The following is a 12,176-nucleotide window of genomic DNA, read 5'->3' as shown; positions in this document are numbered from 1 at the left end:
AAAATTAACTTAATCCCAAAAAACCTTTCCACTGCATTTCATTGCTGTCATTAAAAGGACCTGCTGAGATAATTTCAGTAATCGTCTTGTTAACTCAGGTGAGAATGTTGACGAGCACAAGGCTGGAGATCATTATGTCAGGCTGATTGGGTTAAAATGGCAGACTTGACTTGTTAAAAGGAGGGTGATGCTTGAAATCATTGTTCTTCCATTGTTAACCATGGTGACCTGCAAAGAAACGCATGCAGCCATCATTGTGTTGCATAAAAATGGCTTCACAGGCAAGGATATTGTGGCTACTAAGATTGCACCTCAATCAACAATTTATAGGATCATCAAGAACTTCAAGGAAAGAGGTTCAATTCTTGTTAAGAAGGCTTCAGGGCGTCCAAGAAAGTCCAGCAAGCGCCAGGATCGTCTCCTAAAGAGGATTCAGCTGCGGGATCGGAGTGCCACCAGTGCAGAGCTTGCTCAGGAATGGCAGCAGGCAGGTGTGAGCGCATCTGCACGCACATTGAGGCGAAGACTTTTGGAAGATGGCCTGGTGTCAAGGGCAGCAAAGAAGCCACTTCTCTCCAAAAAAAACATCAGGGACAGATTGATCTTCTGCAGAAAATATGGTGAATGGACTGCTGAGGACTGGGGCAAAGTCATATTCTCCGATGAAGCCTCTTTCCGATTGTTTGGGGCATCAGGAAAAAGGCTTGTCCGGAGAAGAAAAGGTGAGCGCTACCATCAGTCCTGTGTCATGCCAACAGTAAAGCATCCTGAGACCATTCATGTGTGGGGTTGCTTTTCATCCAAGGCAGTGGGCTCACTCACAATTTTGCCCCAAAACATAGCCATAAATAAAGAATGGTACCAAAACACCCTCCAACAGCAACTTCTTCCAACAATCCAACAACAGTTTGGTGAAGAACAATGCATTTTCCAGCACGATGGAGCACCGTGCCATAAGGCAAAAGTGATAACTAAGTGGCTCGGGGACCAAAACGTTGACATTTTGGGTCCATGGCCTGGAAACTCCCCAGATCTTGATCCCATTGAGAACTTGTGGTCAATCCTCAAGAGGTGGGTGGACAAACAAAAACCCACTAATTCTGACAAACTCCAAGAAGTGATTATGAAAGAATGGGTTGCTATCAGTCAGGAATTGGCCCAGAAGTTGATTGAAATCATGCCTAGTCGAATTGCAGAGGTCCTGAAAAAGAAGGGCCAACACTGCAAATACTGATTCTTTGCATAAATGTCATGTAATTGTCGATAAAAGCCTTTGAAACGTATGAAGTGCGTGTAATTATATTTCACTACATCACAGAAACAACTGAAACAAAGATCTAAAAGCAGTTTAGCAGCAAACTTTGTGAAAACTAATATTTGTGTCATTCTCAAAACTTTTGGCCACGACTGTACAGTTTTGGATTCATGCTATTTGGACGGACCTGGCCATCCCTTTAAATACTTGGATTTCCAAGACAAAATGGCCATCTTACGCTCTTTCAAGAGGAGGGCGGAGCCCATAGAGCTGAGAGACTCGAGGCTAGTTATATTCGGGGACTACTCCGCAGAGGTCACGAGAAGGAGACGGGCCTTTTCTACAATTTGCTCAGAGCTCTATCAAAGACACTCTCGATTTGCTTTGCTGTACCCAGCTATGCTCAAGATCTATAAGGCTGATAGATCGACAAAGACTTACTTGACTCCGGAAGATGCTGCGGCAGAATTGCAGACACCTTTGGAGAAAATCAGCGGCAATTCAGGAAAACATCCACATAGGAAAGATATGGAGGTGGAAGACCAAACCCAGGCTACAAAGAGGCGCCTTGAACAGCAGGAGGACCCAAAGAAACAACGCAAGGCAAGGGCTTCCAGGTGGCCTGAATGATTTGACACTATATATATATATATATATATATATATATATATATATATATATATATATTTTCATGGAAAACCCTGTGAGGTAATAGTATCCTGTACATGGGACATGTGCTATGTGCAAAGTATTCTTTAAGTTTTGTTTTCTTAGTGGTTATACCTAAAGGGGTCAACTTAATTTAAATCTTGTTAGATCAGATGATATATACCACTTAGGTCAGGGAACAAGAAGATAAGGGTAGATTTAGCCCACTGTATTCGATATGTACAACAGCGCCCACAGGTGGGAAAAAAGTGAAGTCGGTATGGAGATAAATGGAAGTTAAAAGAAGGGGGAAAACCTGCATTCTTCATTCAGTATACGTTTAGAATTTATTGGTTTAATTGTTATTTCTAAATGTTATATGATTATGTTGGTAAGGGGCAACATTACTTTCTGGATGTATGCCGACCAGTCCTCCCCGCACAGGCCTCAGTTCACAGCACACAGACTCCTGAGCTCCACTGTCAGAGGAAGGTAAATCCACACACCCGCACTTTGACTACTCCAGGAACCTCAGTGAAACATACCTTCCATCCACGATGATTCCAGGTACCTTCTTACAATATGTATAGATCACAAAAAGAATCTAATCTGTTTAAATTTGGGAATAAATCAGGTAGGTTACTGGCGAGAATTCACTTGCCAACTCTAAAGGACTCTCAAGGGCACCTTAATAATAAGCCTGAAAAAGTTCTGAATATTTTTAGGACCTTTTACCAAAATCTATATGCTAGAGATCCACCAGCTCAGAACTCCCCAAAAACATTTTTTAGATCGGGTCTCTCTCCCAAAGATACAAGCCAGTCAGTTGGAAGAGCTTAATAAAGCTATCACAGCTGAGAAGGTTTCTCAAACTATCCAAGCATTGAAGTCTTGGAAGGCACCAGGACCGGATGGATATACGGGAGAGTTTTATAAAATACTAAGGGAAGATATATCTGATTTATTAACTGATAGTTATAACAAAGTCCTGGAGGGTCAAGCTATATCTTTATCTTACAGAAACCAGGGAAAGATCCTTGTCAACCAACTTCTTATCGTCCAATATCCCCAAATTCTCTCTGAAATAATGTCAGATAGATTAGCAGACATTTTACCTACTTTAATTGGGCCTTTATCAGGTGGGATTTGTGAAAGGAAGATCATCAGTTTTCAATATGCGCAGAGTTCTTGCTGTGCTAGACCATGTAAACAGACTGAAAGCAGGCCAGGGGGTCATCGGCCCTCCTGACCATTAATGCTGTAAAGGCTTTTGATAATGTAGGATGGAGTTGGTTGGGAGATGTATTGGACAGAATGCATATTACAGGAGCCTTTCGGACGTATCTGGGGGCTTTATATAATTCTCCTCAAGCACAAATAGCTTTACCAGGATACTTGTCAAAACCTTTCCCGCTACTAAAGGGCACAAGGCAGGGATGCCCTTTATCAACTTTGCTCTTCAATCTTGCGATTGAACCATTGGCCCGCTATCTGGAAACATCAGATGTATTTGATGGAATACGCATAGGTTCACTTGAAGTTCGCTTATCTCTTTTTGCAGATAACATAATTCTGTATTTAGCCAATCCATCTAGAGACATGAACAAGATCTTTGAAGCACTACAGGAATTTGGAGAATTTTCAGAATTCAGGAAAATGTGAGTTATTACATATAGGACCAGAAAGGCATGGGAGGGAGACTCCCAGTCTCATTAGTCAAAACCCAAATCACCTATTTTGGGATTAAGATAGGTTGTACACCTTATTCATTATACTCCCTTAATTATACCCCACTGATACATCAGATAAAAAAAGAACTGACCCGGTGGCGAAGACTACCACTATCATAAAGAGTCATTTGATATAAATGATCAGCTTTCCAAAATTACTTTACCCGATGCAAACCATACCTATACTGCTCAGGCATAAGGACATTAAGACCCTAAATATGGCCTTTGCCATATTTACAGTCATGTGAAAAAATTAGGACACCCTTTGAAAGCATGTGGTTTTTTGTAACATTTTTAATAAAAGGTTATTTCATCTCCGTTTCAACAATACAGAGAGATTAAAGTAATCCGACTAAACAAAGAAAACTGAAGAAAAGTCTTTTCAAGATCTTCTGTAAATGTCATTCTACAAAAATGCCTATTCTAACTGAGGAAAAAGATAGGACACCCTTGCCCCTAATAGCGAGTGTTACCTCCTTTGGCTGAAATAACTGCAGTGAGACGGTTCTTGTAGCCATCTACCAGTCTTCGACATCGGTCTGAGGAAATTTTACCCCACTCCTCAATGCAGAACTTTTTCAGCTGTGAGATGTTTGAGGGGTTTCTTGCACGTACAGCCCTTTTCAAGTCACCCCACAGCATCTCAATGGGATTCAAATCTGGACTTTGACTTGGCCATTCCAGGACTCTCCATTTCTTCTTTTTCAGCCAATCTTTGGTTGATTTACTAGTATGTTTTGGGTCATTGTCATGTTGCATGGTCCAGTTCCGCTTCAGCTTTAATTTTCTAACTGATGGTCTCACATGTTCTTCAAGCACCTTCTGATACACAGTAGAATTCATCGTGGATTCTATGATGGTGAGCTGACCAGGTCCTGCTGCAGCAAAGCAGCCCCAAACCATGACACTTCCACCTCCATGCTTCACAGTTGGTATGAGGTTCTTTTCTTGGAATGCTGTGTTTGGTTTACGCCAAACATGTCCTCTGCTGTTGTGTCCAAATAATTTAATTTTGGACTCATCTGTCCAAAGAACATTATTCCAGAAGTCCTGGTCTTTGTCAACTTTATCTCTGGCAAATGTCAGTCTGGCCTCAATGTTTCTCTTGGAAAGCAAAGGTTTCCTCCTTGCACACCTCCCATGCAAGTTAAACTTGTACAGTCTCTTTCTGATTGTAGAGGCATGTACTTCTACATCAACAGTAGCCAGAGCCTGCTGTAGTTCTCAAGATGACACTTTAGGGTTTTTGGAGACCTCTTTTAGCATCTTGCGGTCTGCTCTTGGGGTGAACTTGCTGGGGCGACCAGTCCTGGGCATGTTGGCAGTTGTTTTGAAAGCCCTCCACTTGTAGACTATCTTCCGGACAGTGGAATGGCTGATTTCAAAATCTTTTGAGATCTTTTTAAATCCCTTCCCAGACTCCTAGGCTGCTACAATCTTTTTTCTGAAGTCCTCTGACAGCTCTTTTGCTCTCACCATGGTGCTCACTCTCACTTCAACAGTCAGGAGCACACCAAACTAAATGTCTGAGGTTTAAATAGGGCAAGCCTCATTCAACATGCAGAGTAACGATCTACTAATTATGTGCACCTGGTGTGATATACCTGTGTGAGATCTGAGCCAATTTAAGAGGGAATACATGTGAGGGTGTCCTATCTTTTTCCTCAGTTAGAATAGGCATTTTTGTAGAATGACATTTACAGAAGATCTTGAAAAGACTTTTCTTCAGTTTTCTTTGTTTAGTTGGATTACTTTAATCTCTCTGTATTGTTGAAACGGAGATGAAATAACCTTTTATTAAAAATGTTACAAAAAACCACATGCTTTCAAAGGGTGTCCTAATTTTTTCACATGACTGTATATGGTCAGGGACAAGACATAGAATAGCTTTGAAAACATTATGGGCCTCATTAGATAAAGGAGGAATCCGTATTTTTCGCCGTATAAGACGCACCGGCCTATAAGACGCACCTAGGTTTTTGAGGAGGAAAATAAGAAAAAAAATATTTTGAACCAAAAGGTGTGCTTTTGGTGGGTTTTGAACTAATTGTGGTCTGTGGATGGCACTGTTATGGGGGATCTGTGGGTGACGCACTGTTATGGGGGATCTGTGGGTGACGCACTGTTATGGGGGATCTGTGGGTGACGCACTGTTATGGGGGATCTGTGGGTGACGCACTGTTATGGGGGATCTGTGGGTGACACTTATGGGGGATCTGTGGGTGACACTTATGGGGGATCTGTGGGTGACACTTATGGGGGATCTGTGGGTGACACTTATGGGGGATCTGTAGGTGACACTTATGGGGATCTGTGGGTGACACTTATGGGGGATCTGTGGGTGGCTCTTATTGGGGTCTCTGTGTATGACAGTTATGGGGGGGATCTGTGTATGACACATATATAGCATCTTATGCTATGTGTCATCCACAGATCCCCTCCATAAGTGTCCCTGTAGTGAATGACCCTCATTACAGGGCTGGGGGCCGGCGTCTGCTTTTATAATGACAGCGGGGCCCGTGCAGTGACTGTATTCTACTACACGGGCCCCGCTCACTGTATAATCGTATGTCTAATAGTAAATAGTTATGTGCATAATCGCATAATGAGCGGAGTACTTACAACTACAAGCGCTCGCCGAGAGGGGGGAGGAGGCAGGAGGCAGGCCGGGAGGACAGGCGCTGGCAGCGTGAGTCATACGTCATGCGCCCACGCCGCCTGCTTCATTCATAAAGTGGGCGGCGCGTGACGTATGACTCACACACTGCCAGCGCCCGTCCTCCCAGCCTGCATCGCGGCGGGTGTATCATTGAAAATCGCAAAATAATTTGCGCAAAAAATTCGCGTAAAAATTCGCGCAAAAATTCGCACGGAAATTCGCAAATCGCAAAATAAGCTGCATTCGCCGTATAAGACGCACTGCTATTTTCCCCCCACTTTTGGGGGGGAAAAAGTGCGTCTTATACGGCGAAAAATACGGTAATTCCCAGACATTCGGAGATATAATCTGGCAAGCCTTTTTTGCCATTGTAGGGATTGGCTAGGTCAGACATCACATTATTCAAATATTCTATTGGAAAAGGAATTAGCTGAAGGATGGGAGCTCTTTTATATTCCAAACTAGCACTACTACATCCTGACATAAGAACATCGGTGGTGATCAGAGACACTATAGTGACATGGAAAGAGGTGAGGAAGATGTTTGGTTTATCATTTTTAGCATCTAAACATATGCCTCTATGGAAACACCCAGAATTTATTACAGGAAAGACCAACAAGCTGTTCCAAACTTGGAGATTAATGGGTATACATTCCTTAAAGGGAACCGGTCACCTGGATTTTGGGTATAGAGCTGAGGACATGCGCTGCTAGATCGCCGCTAGCACATCGGCAATATCCATTCCCCATAGCTCTCTGAGCTTTTATTGTGTCAAAAAAACGATTTTATATATACGTAAATGAGGCAAGTAAGAAGCCCAAGGAGCTGTTACAAACGTTTCCAGAGCCCAGCCACGTCCACTGTGAAGGAGCACAGCACCGCCCCGCATCCTCCGAATCTCCTCCTTGCTCCCCGACGTCACAATGCTAGAGCACCGTAATCTCGCGATTCGAGAGCTAGCGCATGCGCAGTGTTGGTATAGTGTTCCTTCCCTGTGCTGGCATCAGCCTCAGGGAACGAACTGCGGATGCGCTAGCTCTCGCATCGCGAGATTACGGCGCTCTAGCTTTGTGACGTTGGGGAGCAAGGAGGAGATTCGGAGGATGCGGGCGGTGCTGGGCTCCTTCACAGTCGGCGTGGCTGGGCTCAGAGTCAGAGAACGCTGGACTCATCTCTAAAGCAAGAAGACAGGACTCATCTAAGGTTCATTTACATATCTATAAAATCTTTTCTTTGACACAATAAAAGCACAGAGAGCTATGGGGAATGGATATTGCGGATGTGCTAGCAGCGATCTAGCAGCCAATGTCCTCAGCTCTATACACAAAATCCTGGTGACAGGTTCCCATTAGAACACATAATACATGATAAAGAACCTCGATATATATCTTTGCTGGAGCTGCACGATCGGTATGGCATGCCTACAGGGCAGGCTATGCAGTACTATCAAACTATGGCCTTTTGTAAAACAAGATTGAGAGATGTACAACAGGAATGTGTTTCTAATCGTTTTGATCTTCTCCTAGAACAAACTTTCACTTTCTGATATATATAAAACTCTGAGAGAAAGAGAAAACAGTAAGCTTATCCACAATTATATTAGGGATGGAAATCCTTGTTAGGATCTATAAACAGGAGAGACAGATTGATGGTAGGATGGGCGAGAGCGAGGAGAGCGGTATCATGTGAGAGATGGAGAGAAACACACTTTAAGCTAATATGCTTTTGAAGGGCTTCTGTCACCCCACAAAAGTCTTTTTTTTTTTTTTTTTGGGATAGTTACATTCCTTATAGCGCGATATAGGAGAATATAATCTTGTCACTTACTTTCATGCGGCCGTTTCTTTAGAAAACGAAGTTTTATAATATGCAAATCCGGTCTCTACCAGCAAGTAGGGCGTCTACTTGCTGGTAGCCGCAGCAGAAAACCGCCCCCTCGTCGTGTTGATTGACAGGGCCAGCCGTGATCTCCTCCTCCGGCCGGCCCTGTCAGTATTTCAAAAATCGCGCGCCTCTGTTCATTCGGCGCAGGCGCTCTGAGATGTGGAGGCTCGTCTCCTCAGAACTCCCTCAGTGCGCCTGCGCCGATGACATCACCGAAAGAGAAGACGTCATCGGCGCAGGCGCACTGATGGAGTTCTGAGGAGACGAGCCTCCTCATCTCAGAGCGCCTGCGCCGAATGAACAGAGGCGCGCGATTTTTGAAATACTGACAGGGCCGGCCGGAGGAGGAGGAGATCACGTCTGGCCCTGTCAATCAACACGACGAGGGGGCGGTTTTCTGCTGCGGCTACCAGCAAGTAGACGCCCTACTTGCTGGTAGAGACCGGGTTTGCATATTATAAAACTTCGTTTTCTAAAGAAACGGCCGCATGAAAGTAAGTGACAACATTATATTCTCCTATATCGCGCTATAAGGAATGTAACTAGCCAAAAAAATAAATAAAAATAAAGACTTTTGTGGGGTGACAGAAGCCCTTTAATATCCCCGCTTCAGCTGCAAATTCAAAGAAGATAGCAGCATGCTCCAAGTATACTATGCCAAAGGCAGGTTTGGATCATTGCATATGGGCTTGCCCATTGATTCAGGCCTATTGGTGAAAGATCTTATCTTGGATTAAAACAACCTGGCAGATAGAATTTCCATGTGATCCACTAGTGGTACTATTTCATGGTTATCCGGAGACAATGAAAGTGCCTACTTTAGTAGACGGACGCAGAAATTCTGGTGCAAAGGAGATACTTTTTATTAATGGATCAGCTGGAGGCGGAAATACAAAAAAACTATAGATCAGCACACTTCCTTGACAAATGTAAAAATTATATCAGCAAACACCTGTCCAATAGAGAGATACAAAAGCTCATGCAAAACTTTCAATATACAGAGTATCTTATCAGACCTGAAAGGAAAATTGGGAAATATGAAGGTAGTTTAAGACAATTATTCAGTTTGAATGGAATAAATAATTGAAAGGAGAGGGGTGATGTACATCCAGATAGAGGTGGGGTGTAAAGGGAAAGATGGTCTACAATCATTGGAACATGTCCAGTTTTATGCACAATAATCCTGGTTATACTTCATTGTATGTTATGCCTATTAAAAATCAATAAAAAATGTTTATAAAAAAAAAAAAGAGAGAACAAAAAAAAACCTGTTGAGTGGTGAGGGACTCCCCACACTTGTCGGATCCACCATATCCGAAAAGCGACCTAGAGAGGAGTCCAACATCATGTTTAGATCTCCCATACAAAGTACCCTGGCATGTGGGTAAGTAGCCGCCAGGTGTAAAACCTGCATAGAGCCGGGAGGAGGATTATAAATGCCTAATAATACATATTGTACATTGTCAATAAGAGAGTGGACAAAGACAAATCTGCCTTCTGAATCAGTGACTAGGTCTTTCACCTCCCAGCGTAGTTGTCTTTCACCCCTCGTGAAGAGGAAGTGTGGTAAGAGTGTGCTGCCTATTGAACCCAAGGTTTCTGTAAGACTTGAGATGTGTTAGTGGTAAGATGTGTCTCTTGGAGACATACGATCTGTGGGCTTGAGTTTCTGACAAATGCAAGTACCATGGATCTCTTTTGCGGTGTGCCTAGTCTCCTGACATTCCATGAGAAGATTTTTAGCTCAGCCATGGCTTTCTAGGTACACATGTATCATCAAGAGTAGGACATAGCGCAGTGGGTGTATTAACATGTAACAGTGCTACATACATAACAGTAATTAACCAATGAAACATAATTGTTATAAAAACAGAAAACAATCTAAATCCCTGACGGTATGTTTCTGCAAGTGTAGTATTAGGTCTGGGGTGATCGCTTACTCCAGACTATAGGCCATTATAAACCGATAATGATTGGCAGAAGCATGCGGGTGGCATCTACAGCATTAGGTGGGTAGTTGTATATAGGTATTCGAGGCCCTATAGCTTTAGCTAATGTAAACTAAATGTGATCAAATACTGCAATGAAATATATCCGTGTCACATAGACCAAACCAGTTTGTTGACATCTTCGGGTGACCAGTCCCTGGGTATACAGATATTCTCAGCGTCTTGGGGATCTTCGCCGTAAGGCCAGCCATTCAGAGACTTCTCCAGGAGATGTAAAGAAGACCGCTCTGTCACGGTCCACCACTCTGAGTTTTGCAGGCTAGCCCATGGAATATGGCATGTTGGCCTCTCTCAGGCGCCTCTTGACATCCATAAAAAGGTGGCACGTTGTTTCTGCAGTTCCATGGAAAAATCTGGGAAGATGGACACCCTGGCGTGGTCATATTTAATTTCTTGCCGTCTTCTGGCTAAGGCTAGTATCCTGTCTCTATCTTTGCAGTTGAGGAAACTTGCAAGCATGGGCCTGGGTGCGGCCCCTGGTGGTGGAGGTTTCGCTGATACTCTGTGGTCCCTTTCTACCGCATATGCTGAAGAGAATTCCGCATCCGGCAAAAGTTATTTCATCCATTTTTCTATAAACTCATCTGGTGCACGACCTTCCGCTCCTTCAGGTAGACCAATGATTCTGATATTGTTTCTACGGAGCCTATTTTCTAGATCATCAGCTTTTTTTCCAGAGCTTCGCTTTGGTGTTAAGGTCAGATATGGATCTTGGAACAGTAGCTGTGGCATCTTTGATGTGTGAAATACACTCCTCTGTATGTTGGACTCTTTCCCCCAAGTTATGCAGATCTTGGCGCAACGATCCCAGGTCAATCTTGACTTCATCTAGTTTCCCTGTAAAGGATGTCTTACATGCTGTAATGGCTTTCAGGACTTGAGCAGATACTTGTTTAAGTGTGGGCTCCTCATGGTCTTCCTCAGAGGAGGTTATAAGGGTCGGCAATTCTGATGCTGTGCTTGCTCTGGTATGCACATTTCCCTGCAGTAATGGTGACTGTGCACCTTCATCTGGTTGTCTAACAAATTCACGCAATTTTTCTGCAGCGCGCTGTTTTTTGTGGCCCCATTGTTATATCAGGTTAGCAGCCAGGAGGCCAATTCGGGTAATCTAGGAGGTGCAGTGTAATTTATACAGTAAGTCTCCTGGCAAGTACAGGATTTCCTCCCTATAGACGTTTTGTGCTGTTATTTGCAACCCAATGGTCCGAGTATATTATTAGGCAGTCTATATTCTCCACTTTGATCTTATAATGTCAGAGATATTGTATTTATATAATATAAAACAGTGGGTGCTGTGCCCTTGTATTGAGGCAGGAGCCTGTGTCTATCTAATCTCCTTCCCACTTCCCCCAGCGCTGCGGGAATGTTGCTAAGATGGCCGCCTGGAGGGAACCCAACTAAGGCCCGCGCGCGTGGTTGGTCCCCGCTCCTCTACTTAAGGGATCGTGCCCACCGCCATCCTGATGTGTCAGAGTGCGCTGCAGGTCTTCTGTCCCGATCACCAGCGCAGATCTTAGGTCCAGGTCTAGTGCACCCGGGTGCTCCGTAGGTCCTCCGCCTCGGTTCACAAACCTTGCCTCCCAATGCAGCTCTTTCCGTGCGGTCGGCCGGGTAAGTCTGTGTAGCGCTGGGTCCTGTTTATTGCAGGGCTCAATCAGGGGTCAATTTAGCTGTAAATGGCTGCGAGTTGTCAAGGATATGTCCAGGTCTGCAGTGCCTGCCACGGAGCCTACATGTGTCCAGCCATCTTGGCTGCTGACCACAGGCTCAGTTTTGTCTTCAGTTTCCCGCTAGGATTTTTGCACTACGCCGGAGGGAATCATGATGGCAAACAGGACTTATGTTAATGGGGCCCATTTTCAGTCTTATAAGTAAAATAGCTGTCTACGCAACTTTCTCTACTTTGTGTGAGATTAGAAAATAAGTTGTGGAGGCCCCCCGAGGACAAGGATCATTCTGCATATGAAAAGCTGCACGTCCAATACACA

The 12,176-nt window shown here is 43.9% G+C and overlaps 1 protein-coding gene across 2 annotated transcripts in view; it reads right to left on the bottom strand.

Annotated features, from left to right (window-relative positions):
* The window catches only part of LOC122921470 (cytochrome c oxidase assembly protein COX16 homolog, mitochondrial), an 82,085-nt gene that overhangs the window by 30,681 nt on the left and 39,228 nt on the right, over positions 1-12,176 (bottom strand). The gene's annotated exons all lie outside the window — the stretch shown is intronic.

This window comes from Bufo gargarizans, chromosome 11 (assembly GCF_014858855.1).
Source record: "Bufo gargarizans isolate SCDJY-AF-19 chromosome 11, ASM1485885v1, whole genome shotgun sequence".
Taxonomy (NCBI): Eukaryota; Metazoa; Chordata; class Amphibia; order Anura; family Bufonidae; genus Bufo; species Bufo gargarizans.
The sequence above is the reverse complement of the archived record's forward strand: the minus strand, read 5'-3'. Positions and strand labels throughout refer to the sequence as shown.